This window comes from Corapipo altera, unplaced genomic scaffold (assembly GCF_003945725.1).
Source record: "Corapipo altera isolate COAL_440 unplaced genomic scaffold, ASM394572v1 65, whole genome shotgun sequence".
NCBI lineage: Eukaryota > Metazoa > Chordata > Aves > Passeriformes > Pipridae > Corapipo > Corapipo altera.
In genome coordinates, this window is record NW_020884891.1 from 683,230 (window position 1) to 697,415 (window position 14,186).

A 14,186-nucleotide genomic window follows, 5' to 3' on the forward strand; every position below is an offset into this window, starting at 1 on the left:
TTCCATTTCTTGGCTTTCTGCTGAGTTGAGAAAACACTGCAGGGAGCCCATGAGACAAACCCAACCCACCTCACCGAACCCTTCCTCAGGACAGCGTTACTCAGCTCATGATCCCATTATTTGGGTGATGCTTTAAAGGATGTAGCTCTAAACCAGCCCTGGGGGTGACCTGACAGAGCCAGTGACCTTTCAAGAAGGGGTGAAAACAGGGTGGAAAGGAGACTAATAATGTTCCACCTGCAATTTTGTATTTTGAATTCCGGATCTCTAATGAGTAATTTGCCTATTAAACTGCTCCAGGGCATTAGATCTCGTAGCTACACAGCGTCAGCCACAAAGGGACCTGAACTGAATCTGTCCCCTTGTCCCCAAAGTCTTGAACTTGCACTTGGGAAAATGTGTGGAGAATCCAATGTAGAAAAGCCTGAAGTTAATCTGGTGCTCGACCATCTTCCCTTTGGGGAATTTTACTGTCATTCATCCTGAATCTTTGACAAACCCTCAGAAGAGATTTATTAAACTTCAGACTCAGGACTGACCACAGGAAAAGCCCGCAGGTCCTTTCATTTTGTTGCAAAACTGTGCTGCCAGTTTTGTGAGAAGCTCCTCAGCCAGTGCTGAGCTTTGTCTCCTCAGTTTCACCACAAGAACATCGTGTCTGTCCGTCCGTTCCAAAAGCCTTGCTGAACTCAAGATATGCAACATTTCCTGCTTTGTGTCTCTACAAGGCTTGTTATTCCACCACAGGGGAAAGTTAGGTTGGTTTGACATGATTTATTCTTGCAAAATCCCATTTTTTTCCATCAAAATGTGTATTTCCTTCATTTTTTATTGACGCTGTTGACTTTGCAGGGGTAGAATATACCTCCAAAAAGCCCTTTGTTTAAGTGCCTGCTGTTTCACAGGTTTCCTGCTCAATGAACACCCGAAATGGCAACAATGATATTCATTTTACAGAAATATTGTGAGGACACACTAAAGATTGGGAGGCAAAAAGGTGTAGTTAAAGATCCACTAAATCCAGATTCTGTGTGAAACAGTGATGGAGAAAGGATTAGTGTGTAAACCTCAGGAAAAATGTCAATATGGCAAATTCCGTGCAGCACATTTCCTGCATCTAAAAGCACAGCCAGACTTAGTGCTCTTACAAGATTTACAAACTTTCTGTCTTCTTTGAACTTGGTTTTGCCACATTAATTAAAATTAGTGGTTAATCCTCACCCAGTGCATAAACAAAGCTCCCATAAACTGAATCTGCAGATATGTCCCTTCTGCTGGTATGCAAAAAACAGCTGGTGCTGGTGGGAAAAAATGCAAAAGAGTCTGGCTGGCCAGATATTTTAAGAATTTGTTCCACTTTTTTATTTATTGAGATATTTTTATGAGAATCAAAAAGTGCTGTTTCCTTTTATTTTTGTTGCCTTTGATAATTTTTCATACAGTGAGCAGGGAAAATTATGGACTTGAGGAACATATAAAAATGCAATACACTAAAAATGAACCAAAAAAAAAAAAAAGGAAGGAGATAATTTTTGCATATTTTTTCCCTAGCATAGAGTGTTTTGTAGTACAAAGAAAAAGTTAAATTATTTTAAAAATAAGAATAAAACCCGTAAAGATAGGAGGAAGCAAAGAACCAGGGAGGGGACCTGTTATTTTTTCCCCAAAAAATCTATATATCCCCTCTTTTGGTAATTTGTTGTCCCCTGTAAGCCCCAATTCCATTGGTAAAGTGATTCACCTAAAGGTAGTGCACGAGCAGTTCTTATTTCCCATGATTTTTTGGAAAAGCAACTGAGAAAATGTTGAGTTGGACTCTTCAAAGCATTTATGAGATTAGTCAGTACTTTCCTTCTCTTTGACTTATCTTTCTCTGGAGTTAAGAAGGTTTTCCCATCTGCTCAGGTCTCCCACAAGCACACATTCCTCTGCTCCTTCATTTCTAACTGGGTCCACACTTTATTCCATGTCCACCAAAGCTCATCCCCTTTCTTAGCAGCTCCTCACCTTTTTCCAGTACCCCTGACTGGCCTGAAAGGATCTGAAAAGTGGGGTTTATTTTCCTTTAAAAGCGGGATAAGCACAGTGGCTGTCCCAAGTCCATGGGAATTAAGGAAATAGCCATCATCCACTAGTTTGTTCTAGTGTTTCTCAGTTTCTTTTATCTTTGATTTAGGCAAGGTAATTTTCCTCCCCAGTCACAGCAAGCCAAAGTAAGGGAAATGAATATAGTTTAGGTTCTAAACCATGCAGCATCATTAAAACAAAGATGAATATAAAAACTGTGAGATCAAGAATACAAATAAAATAGAGATTCAGAGCACCTGGTGTTCCTCAATAGCTCCACATTCACCTTGAAGAAGAAGGGTGAAAATCTGAAGGATTCAGAGGAAATTCTTTGATGTGGAAGAGCTAAAATTATCCATAAGCAGTTCCTGAAAGGAAAGCATGGAACTGCTAAAACAATGTAAAGCCCACTATGAGCCCTGTGGACCTCTTACTAAAACCATGGTCTTCACATGACATTCATGTGTTTCTAAAAGTACAGGATCAACTAAAATTGCCAGTTCTGGCACTACCAAATCTAAGCAGGGAAGGAAATCCATGAGATGGCAGCAAGGATTTGGGGATTTTATTGTTTCGTGTTGGTGTTTTTCATGCTGGTCTATAGTAAAACACATTTTCATCCTTAACTATTTCACAAAAATGAATTTCTTGTGACTGTTTCTAAAAGCACAGCATGATTCCTGAGGTTTGGGGAGACCAAGTGCATCAAGTGAAGTGTCCTCCTTGGGAAAGAGCTGCTGTGTTTTGTAGATAAAATACCCGATTTTGTCCAGTCCCACAACACCACATTTATTTTACACCAAGACTTTGTAAGTTTAAATCTTATCACAAACTGCTATCACTCATTAGAAAATTATCCTATTAAAAATATGTTTACAAAGTAATCTTCCATCTTTGTCTTTGAGATAACAATAAAAGTGAAGTATTGCTGCCAAATGTTTTTCCCTTTATAGTAACCCTGTCATTTTATTTCATCTGCATACAGAGGAATTTGTTTAAATGCAAATTACTTCTTTCATGGAAGAAGACAACTTTTGTATTAATCCCTGTTTGTTTAAGCAACTTCTTTAAATTAGATTTTGGTTATGGTAGGACTATGTTATTGTTTCCAGGTTGTTTTATTCTTCCTTAAATATAATCTTTTTTAATCTCAGCCCAGATTAAGAGGAATGTCATAACATTAGAGGGAAGGTTTTGTGAGAGGAGGGGGAGGTTATACAGTTTTTCCAATCTCTGCATCTGCTGGTGATGTAGTTTGTACTGCTGGGTTCCTAATGGAAGCTTCTTCTCCAACAGCCCTATCTTGGAAATGCCTTTTATCTGCTCTGAGCTAAGACAAGGGTGCCAAGTCCAGTTTAGACACAGATCCAGCCACTGTCACCCAGCCTGTTATCAGGAGGCAGAGCTGCTGGGGTGAGGCCCTGAGAGCAGCTTTTGGTGCAGAAATACAGTTGTCTTCTTTTTAATGCAAGATAAGAGCACAGGAACTCAGGACTAATGTGTTGGATGGTATCAAAAGCCTTTTTAGTCTTGGCTGACAGGGGCTGACGACGTTTTGTGGTGAAGAGCAGGAGTAACTCACACACAGACTGACCCACACAGCTGGGTTCCAGTTTTAGATTACAGAAATGCTTCATTTATCCTGTTTTAGTGCACCAATGTGGGAATTTGAGCTTCCTCACAGTATCAATGTATTGGTGACCAGGAAGTTTCCACTTATGAATCCCTAATTAACTTTACTCATCAGCATTCATCAGTATCAATAACTAATTTTGATCTCTTTATCTTCCAATGAAAATATAAATTTCATACATTTCATTATAAAATAATAATATATTTTACACTCCACCTGGACATTTTGATTCATTTTGTCCCCACATTCTTTTGTCTTAGGAACCCTGTTGCTTCATCCAACACAATTTTTCATCACTCCTTCTCATTCCACCTTATTTTTTTCTTTCATATAGGAAACAGAATTGAAGATCAGAAAAGCACTGGTGAACTTTAAGCCATGTCCCCGTTGAAGGGTTCACGTTTCAATAATCTCATTAATTTTTACTCTTTAATTATCAGGTATGTTTTAGTAGAATATTTTGTGCTGTTAAGTAAAAGCAAGCAGCATAACATCAGTGGATATGTCAGTGTCAGCAACAGTGTGAGTTGTGCTTTAATTCCACAGTGAGTAAAATCAGGACAACTCTGCACTGCTTTAAAGGGAGGCATATTTACCACATTCTTTGTCATGAAATGCCACTTTTCCCAAATAAATGCCAAACTGCAAAAAGCACAGTAGCACATACAGATGGTGATATGCAAAGAATGGTGTGTAATTGGTGTAGACTGTGACACAGAGGGTCAGGCCACTATTTAAATTCAGCTGAGACCTGCATTTTGGAGTGTGTTGCCTTTCCAGCATATGTTCAAATGCACCAGTTCTGTGTCAGAGTAAGGTCTGCACCACCAACATTCAGGATCTCCTGCTGGTTCATCAGCTTGTCACTTGGCTTCCTTTAAAATACCAATAAAACACTCCAGACAAAAGTGTATTTGTAATTAAACACCCAACAAGTTGGGTTAGTTGAGTCCAGATCTGGATAGCACTGATTTGTCAGTGTCTCAGCTCACGAGGAATGACTCAAAAATCATTTAAATCAACAATTTGAATCGGAAAAGGTGCAGAGGCATCTGGAAAGAGCAGACACTCACATACTCTTGGCTTTCTGATGTCTTTCTTCTCCAGCCCCATAACCCAGGACCCCCTACCAGCCCTCTGGGCCACCTCAGCCCTGGCTCTGACCCTGTTCCGTGGGAAGCACCCACTGCTCCTGGCTCCATGGAAGGACCTGGCCCACTGTACTCTCACACATCACATTAAAAAAGCTTTTTGACACAATATGGGGGAAAACCTGGTAGCTGTGAGCGGTCTATTCCAGTAAAGCTCCAAAAGCAGCAGCAGCCTGTCACGTAGGGAGCTGCTGGGTTGGCTTGGCGGCCCTAAATCACTGTGTTTATCTTGGATCCACACCTAATGAAAGGGTGCATGTGCTGCAAGCCATGGAGCTTAAGCTCCATTAACTAATCAATGGCTAACTCTGGGAATTAAAAAAATGCAGAGCAGAGCTCTGGTCAACACAACATCCCACTTGCACAGTTCCAGAGGAGCAGGGTTTTAACAGCAACACGAAAACTGGGCAACAAAGGAGATGCCAGAGATGCCTTTGTTTGCTGAGGGTGATGAGTGTCTTGGAGAACTAACGTGCTTTGGAAGTATAAGGCATGGAAAGAAATAAATTAATAATTATCAATCAGATGTGGTAGGTACAGCCCAGCAAGCAGAGTGTCTCTGATGCTTTGCAGCAGGAGTGAGATCCTTTGTGGGGCTTCAAAAAGGGGAGAAAAAGGTGGCTTTGGGCCATTCCATGAATATATTTTTCCCTGAGCTGCTCGGGGCATCTTCAGACACGGGGCTGTTACGAAGGTGTGTCACAGGAGTTTGCAAAGCAGCAGCACAGCCCCTTCCCAGGTTAATTAGCTGTGCCCTTCAGCGAGGATTAGGGAAGATTTGAAAGCATCTAAAGCCAGGGAGGATTCAAGAAAAGCAAATAGCCCAACTCCGTGGCACAGTCTATTGCCAGGGATTCCACTTAATCGGGATCTGTGTCAGCTGCCTTGATAGGCCTCTGTGTAAGTCATTTTATTTTAGGTAAACATTTGCAAATGAACTTTTTGTATGTTGTGAAAAGGGGGGGGAAAGGAACATCTCACCAGCAGTGTTGGTATCTGAAGTCTACAGAAACATTTAGACCTTTCAAACTAAATGTCAAGTTGCTCCCATTGAGTCAAATTCTTGCAAATTTAAGCTAATTAACATAACTACTTTCCAAGTCAAAGCAGGTCCTTATGCTGTGCTTAAGTGCTTTAGTACATGAATACATTCTGATTGCCACAGCTCTCACTTTTATGGCTGGAGGAAGAAAGAGGGAAGTTATGAGTCCAAAGAGTTTTTTTACTCCAAGCAACAAAATTCTTCCTGGACGTAAATGTGACATTACTATGAATGGTATTATTTTCCTGAGCCAACTTGGAAACGTGATCCAGCTGAAATTTCTGGGGCACAGAAGGGACACAACTGGCAGAGAAGGAAAACTCCAAGAATCACAATTGGTTTTTAAGCATAAGATTGACCCAACAGTACCATAAAGGGTGATGACCTGAGCTGCAGAAAATAGGAATTTAGTTCTGTATTGCTTTCTAATATCAATCCTCTCCCTGTCACATCCAGGTGCTGGTGCAAGGCCATGAAATCTCACCCTGATTCTGTAGCACTTTCTAGGTGCTGCACTGGCAAAGCAGTGCACAGAAATGGAGATTAAAATCAAGTCATATTTTAAAGCTATTAATGTGATACAGCTAAAATTGTACAAGGGGGAATGCTTATTTTCAGCATAAAAAATTTATTTTCCTGGGAGACATTTTAGTGTCCAAGACATATATTTATGATAAGTGTAAACATTTGAAAATGCTCTTTCAACCAACAGGGTCACAGCCTGCAAGCAGCATCCCAAAACTGGAAAGACAGGAAAAATGGGAGTCACAATTCCTGAAAAGTTTTGGTACCAGTGGTACCTTAACACCAAAAGAATTAACTTTTGCATGCTACTATGTATATTAGAATTCTAACCAGGACAGTGTTCTACCAGAAAAGTTCATCTAAGATATGTTAGCAAACAGTGTACAAGGCTCTTTGCAAGAAATTAATATATTTCAAAATTAATCCTTTTTTTCTGACACTTTTTCACAGCTAATGATGCATATTTTTGTTTAAGTGTGAAATCACGTGATTTATAATTCTAGGGGAAAAAGCTTTCAACGAAGTTTTCAGCCTAAGCTATTTTTAATCCTAACATTTTCTGTGAATAAGTAGAAATAAGAAAATGAATTGTACTGTGAAAAAAAAAGCACTAAAACAGTTTTTCCCCCAGGAGATTATAAATATCTGTATGTATGGGCAGAACGTTCAATTAATCTGAGGAATGTTCTGCTGAGTTTCATGATGATGTACTGTGAGAAAGCAGCAATACAACAAAACTGGTGAGCTGTACAAAAGGAGTCCGAACTTTCCTAGCAAGATACATGATGGTAGAAATCAGGCATTTATTAAAATGATGTGATGCAGAAATGCAGCAAACGTGGCACTTCATCAGGAAAATGGGCAGGCAGAATTAAACATAAGTGACGGTGTGGGGTTCACTTTGGAATGCAAAATGAATTTATAAATAATAGATGGAGATAATCTGAATAGTTTTACAGAGAGATGAATGAAATCCGTGTCTTTTCTAAGTCTCTCAAATTAATTTAAGGAACTGCACAGTTACAACCCCTTCCCCAAAGAGTTAGGAAGATGTTAAATGGGCAGCTCATATGATAGAAAGTTATTATCCTGAGATTAGCCCTGGAGGAATCATGAGGAAGAGGGAGATAATATTGGAATATATGACTTGGATTTTTATTTTAACATGATGACTTGAAATAGTGATTAAAATCACTGAGCTCTTCCAGGCAGGAGACACAGGGCCTTCTCTCCAGGGGACTGGGAAATAAAGAGTCAAGTTCTTAGCAGGTTTCTCACCTGTCTCACCTTTTCACAGCACTGGCTCACAGTGGGACCACCTGCTGAGGGGCTTTGTAGCCAAAAATTGCTGCTGCTGCTCCTGCACTGAACTGAAAAATTAAACCATAGCAGCTCGAACTGCAGGAGGGGTTTTCCTGGAGAGAAAACCTCTGTCCTGGAGCTGGTGGGCTGAATTCAACTGGGAAACAAACTGAAGCTTGAAGAACAAAACTGGGAAAATGTGGGGAATTGCTGGTGGACATGCAGGGGGAATCCAAGGGCAAGGCTCAGTCGTGGTCATAGTTGTGTTAAAAGCCTGGGCTCTGTTTTTTAGGGTTGGGTGGTTTGATCCTTGCTGCCATTGGGAGCATTTCTAATCATTCTCACAGGCAAAACAAGCCCCAGTATGAGAAGAACTAAAAATGCAGGTTTGTCTCACTGCGAAGAGAATGAAAAAGAGAAGGTGGACTCCTCATGGAGACCTGAGAAGAAAATAGCTACTGTAAGGCTTGGAGGGCACAGGCCCTGAGGAAACCACCCATGGGTTGGATATATCAGAAATTAGAGAGCATTTATGGAATTGCAATAGGTGAAGAACCCTGAAACAAGAAAAGATGAAAGGATATTCTCAGATTTTAGTGGCAGGGCTGTGGATGTTCTCTGGTGGCTCAAGAACAGACTGTCCTTCTCTCAGAGGGGACAGAAAGACCATGGGACACCAGGCAGAAGGAAGGAAATGCTGCAGGTCGGGAGAAGGAAGGAGAGCAGGAGCTGCAGATGGCTCGGGGTTCTGACAGCTCCTGCTATAAACAAGGCTTCTAGATGGCAGATCTTTATTTTGGAGCTGGGCTTGTGCAATTTGTGACTACAAGGGAGGAAGAGAGAAATGAAAGCTGGCTCTGAAAACAGCTACAGAGCTTGCCAGCTCAGGGTAATTAGTTTATACCTACCTTGGCTTGATCAGAACACGTCTTGTCACCATCTAACATGGGTTCAGGTTGTCCAAAAGGAAAACATGATGTTATTTGCTTCCCAAGCTCCTTAAAAATAATGCTACCATTGCATGTGAAGAGAGAGCAGAGCTGTGTGGAATGGAAAGAGCAGAGGAAGAGTCCTGAGCAATTAATTCCGTGAGGGAAGCTGGATGCTACTGCAAAGGCTCCTGGTTAAGAGCAAAGGTCATGCTGCTGGGATGCAGAGGATAACACGACAGCACACATCACCATCATCTTCCTAGTCTCCAACCAGCAAATCAAGTTAATTTGGGGAGACAGGCTGAAGGGAAGAGACCTTTTAATTCTGCATCTTTTGTATCAGTGTTTAACTTGTGCCTGTGTGTTACTACAGAGAGGATCAGAAACTCCCAGCTCTGCATTAAAACCCAATTTCACCATTCACAGACACATCAAGGGCAGGATTGGGAGCTCCAGGTATTAAATTCTCTGAAGTGAACATGGAGAAGGCTGCAGTGGATGTTTTGATGTCAGGTGAGTCTGGCAGGGATTCACAGCCTACATGAATTTTCTCTTTCTAGCTTTCAGGTTATTATCTCTCTTTCTGCTCCCAATTTTAAGGCAACACAAGCTTTGGCTCCAGTCACACACCGGGAATCTCTCTGTAGTTGCTGCACAGCCAGTTCCCCAAGCAAATATTGAGTCTAACTAAACATGGGGAATGAAGAGGCTACTGGACTATAAAGTGGGAGCGTAATCTCTGAGGTTTTAACCAAGGCATTAGAAAGACCTAATAATAGCAGGGCTTTGCAGAGATGCTAAGATAAAGAAAAAGCCATCTTGAGAATGCCTTGAAGAAAAGCTTTGCCTGTCACCAGTCACTTGGCAACATGAAAGACAAGCTTGGACTGAAAATCCCATGGAAAAATGAAGATGGCATAATAATAATTGTCATAATTTTATGGATCTGACATTCTCCTTGTCAGGACATCCTGGGTGACCCCATCAGACATCTCTGCAAGGCAAAATGACTCTTTTAATATTTAAGCCCCTGTTCAAATATTTCCATAAGGCAGATTTTGCCACAGGATGATGGAGAAGAAAATAATGACGGGACACAAAAGAATAAAGTGTTTTTTCTCAGTGGAATAGTTCTCCCCACCATTGCCTGGATTGCACCCCATGCTCTCCTGAACACTTGAATATGAGCTTGTCCCTTCTCTGCCACCGGACAGAGGGTCCCTTGAGGGCAAAACAAGTCCCTTTGCAACGTTGCTGGATGTTTCCTTCAAACCATCAATGTTACACAGAATATCCAGACCAGGTTCCCTGAACACATTAGGAAAATCAATGGGCAGTTTTGCTTCAAAGCCAACTTTCCAGCCAGCAAATAATGAATAACAAGGGAATCTGGTATCAATAGTTTGGAAGTTTTATTACTCTTGTCAAGTTTTTCATTATTACTGTTTTTTTCCCAAAGTAATATGGTTTACCTAATGTAGTGAGAAGCAGATGGTTTATTGCTTATAAGCTGTTCTGTGATTCTTGCAGAGGAAGTGTATTGAACATTTCTTGTGTTTCTGTCAAATAAATATTTTCAATTTATTTACTAGAAGAAGGAGAAAGGCAAATATAAATGATATGGTATATAAACGAATATGGATATATTGACAGGAAAGTGAACATATTGTAGTAATAAATATTCAAATATTTTGTTTCCTGTAAAGAAGAGAAACTGGAGTTAGTAGCACTTGAATTTTAAAATTCAGTAATGCAAAGATTTTAGGGCCAGAAAGAAGAGTTCTGAAAACATAATTTGATCTACATAACACCTACATTGGTCCATGTGTGATACACTGATGATTTCTGTTAAGCTGGAGCATATTTTGGGAAGAGAGTGTCTGGTTTTGCCCTCAGAAATTTTCATGTTGGCCCTATGACTGTCAATACTTTAAGCTCTGTGTTATGGAAAATTGAATGAAGGGAGTGAATCCATTCTGAGCATGGAATTGCCTGCCCAGTGCTCCAGGATCCCCTCTGAAGTTGCATGTCAGACTCAAACAGACTTGCTGCAAAATATTTTCCTGTCCCTCTCCAGTCAATTCTGAATTTAGCAGAACTTTATAGTTATTCCCTGGGGAATTCTGAGCAGAGAAATGATAACAAAAGACCTTTCTGCAGTTTGTACCAAACTAATGATGGCAAACTGAAGAGATAAATTCAGCAGATGAGGCCCCTTCATTACCAATCCCGTGTTTCCCACCAGCTCAAAGTTCAGATTTTCCCAAATGTCTGTGACCTCATGAAGTTTATTCAGGGAGGAAGCTGGGACTGGTTGTAGTGGCACCAATCTCCATATGAAAACATCCCTTTCCTTGGCAAGATGGGAGCCTATTTCCCTGGCACTTCTTCAAGAGTCTTTCTTCTTGTATTTCAGCTTTGAAGATTCACAGATTGGAGCTCTCCCTCTTATTTGGAGCTGCTTGGAGCTTGTAAACATGTTGGTGATGTTGGCAAGCAGACTAAAAGCAATGACCTGTTTCCCTTCATTTTAAAATATTTCAGTATTCTCTGCTCAGAAAAACGTTTGTTTTCTGAGTCAAAGAACTCAGAGTTCATCGTCTCTGGGAAGAATTTATCCCAGTTGTAACTTCACAGTCTCTTCACTGAAGTCAATGGATTTATATTAGAAAAGAATTAAATTATTCAGGTTAATTTTTTGACAATAACACACATAAGTTGCATTTAAAACTCTGAATGTGGCTGCAAAAAAGTGTTCTTTTCTTCCCAGAGATATGTAACCTAGAGAATTTGTTTTATATAAATTTCTATTGATTGCAAGATATCTGGAGGGCAACTTCTGAAATAATAGATGATATTAGGAAGAGAGTGATGCAGGACAGGACAAAATTTGCAGTGTCTGTCCATGGTATACATGTTTTGTGGCTTCATAGAGGACTTCAGTCTCAAGAGATGGCAGAGTAGGACCTTACATAAACAGTAAAATATACTAAGAAAAAAGGCACAAAAAACATCTCAGTGATGTGAAGACATATTTTTTAGCAAGTAATTATGATACAATTCCTCTACAGTTCTGAGAAAACTGAGCATTTCTTGCATTGTTGTAATGTTAGCCCAGATTTCCAAACCATTTGTCAAGGGTGTTTTAATACCAAATTAATGTAAAGTATCATGAATTATGACTAACACACATTAATAAAACAGTTAGATCACCTAATGGAGCGTGAAAAATATAAATTTCTGATGAGGCTCCATGTAAAAAAACCTGGAATATTAATACCTGTGACTGAAGAGCCGAGACTGCAATCCTGGGGAAGAAATACTGTGAGTCGTTGTGACAATAAACATCAGCAGTGAAAATCAGATTTAATTAATTAATTAATTAATTAATTGGTGCTTATTAAGAAGGAGGCTCCTGAGTGCCCGCAGAGAGTGTCTCGGGGCTCGGTGGAGGCTGAGCACGGGTGCGGTACCAGTAGATGGCACTCCAGAATGTGGAACTCCATCCTCATCCTCTCCGGGGCCCCGCGGGCTGGGGGTGCTGCCCGAGGCATCGGGGAGCCCTTCGGCGAAGGGTCACAGCCCGGGGACTTCCAGAGAGGACAACAAGGGCTGATGCCTCCGCTGGGCAAAAATCTCCGGCACCAGAATCAGGGAATTATGGAATGGTTTGGCTTGGAGGGGATTGTAAAGCCCATCTCATTCCATGGCAGAGACAGCTTCCACCAGACCAGGTTGCTCCAAGCCCTGTCCAGCCCGGCCTGGAACACTTCAGGGATGGGGCAGCCACAGCTTCTCTGGACACAGCAATGGAATATCCTCCTGAAGGACTGATGGATCATATAGAGGACTGATGGATCATGTAGAGGACTGATGGATCATGTAGCACCTTCTTGTTGATCCTTTTTGGAAGCTGGGAGTGATCCTACCTTCCCATTCCTTCCAGCCTCTGTACAGGCTGCTCCAAGCACAGGATCATCCTTCAGCTCTTCTGACAGTCAAAGCCCAGCCAGTAAACCCAGGGTTAAGTAAGGCAAAGGTTTATCATTAAATAGGAAGATCTGTTGATCCCTATCACAGCCTAAGCTGGGGGTTTGTTCCTCCCAGCACAAGCTTTATTTCTCTCCTACAAACCCACCAAAGGCTATTTTCTTGCCCTCCATCTTTGAAACGAGGGTTTCAGGGTTATGAGGAAAAGAAGAGGGTATGTGGAGGCAGCACCAGGCAGAACAGAACTGAGCAAAACTAATATTTTAACTTCGTCCTTTTCTTAAAATTTTTCCACAAAAAGCAGCTGTATAATATATGAATGTTACATGATAAAAAACTTTAAAGATAACCAAGAGTTCAACAGTCATTTCCTTAGAGATTTTGCTTACATTTCCATTAATAATATAAATTATAGATGTCCTAAGTTACAACATTACATACCACTTTCCCAGGGCATTCATGACTTATTTAATCTGGAACTGCATGCTCCTGGTTTTCCATAATGGACATCAAATGCCATGTCAAGATTTTATTGAACTAACTTGCTGATAAAGGACTTATTTCACAACATATGGGCTATTTCTTCATCAAAGAATATGAGAATAATTGTCAGCAAATGAAAACTGCCAGAAATATATGATTGTTCTAAGTGTTGGACTGACTTTGTTACCAGATTTGAGCTTAATCCTTAATTGGAAAGTTATCACTGGCTATGAAACACACAAGAACATTTAAGTGCCTCCCACAGTGACCATGAAAATCCAGAGAATGATGGTTTAATTAGCAATCCCAGAGATACCAGGCAGTGCTCAAAACCTAAAGCACTACCAGCGTTATTGCTGGGAAGAAGGAGGGACTCAAACATTTCCACCAGCCTGCTGGGCCTCAGACCTTTGCTGTCAAGGAGGATAGTGATGATTATGGCCTGCAATTACCAGATTATTTTATAGAGGCCTTTGACAACAACGTTGTTGCAGCGTTTGGTGAAGGCTCCGTTTCCTTTCTCTGTCGCAAACGCCTGACTTTGCGCCGATGCTTATGCAGACTTCAGTCAGAAAGTACTGCTCATTTACATGACCTAGATAGAATAATAGTGAGAAAGATGTTCCTTGATCTTTCTTCTCTTGATTTGCTACATTCAGCCTGGAAGAAAAACACAGTCATGGGAATGCATTGTTGCTTTTATGTCGGCATTAGGAAGCGGTGCTGGGGAGATTGGGGGATAGATCTGAGCAGAAGCCTTGCAATAAACGGGCAGAAAAACACATGGAATAGCTTTAGGGGTTACAGATTACAGAGCTCTGCTTATTTTTTTTTAAAAAAAGTTCCCTGTTTGGTGACTTTTGAAACCTGATTTCACTACAGTGGTCCATGGCTGACAAGAACTGTGAGAGAGGTGGTTTCACTCCAGCACGGCTTTGTTTGGAACCTGTCAGGAATGAGGGCAGTGGCTCAGTGCAATGGGTGGCACATTCCATGGTTACTCATTTCAAAGTCATTACCTCAGCTGGCACAATGTATTAAAAAGGGCTCTGAACTGCCTT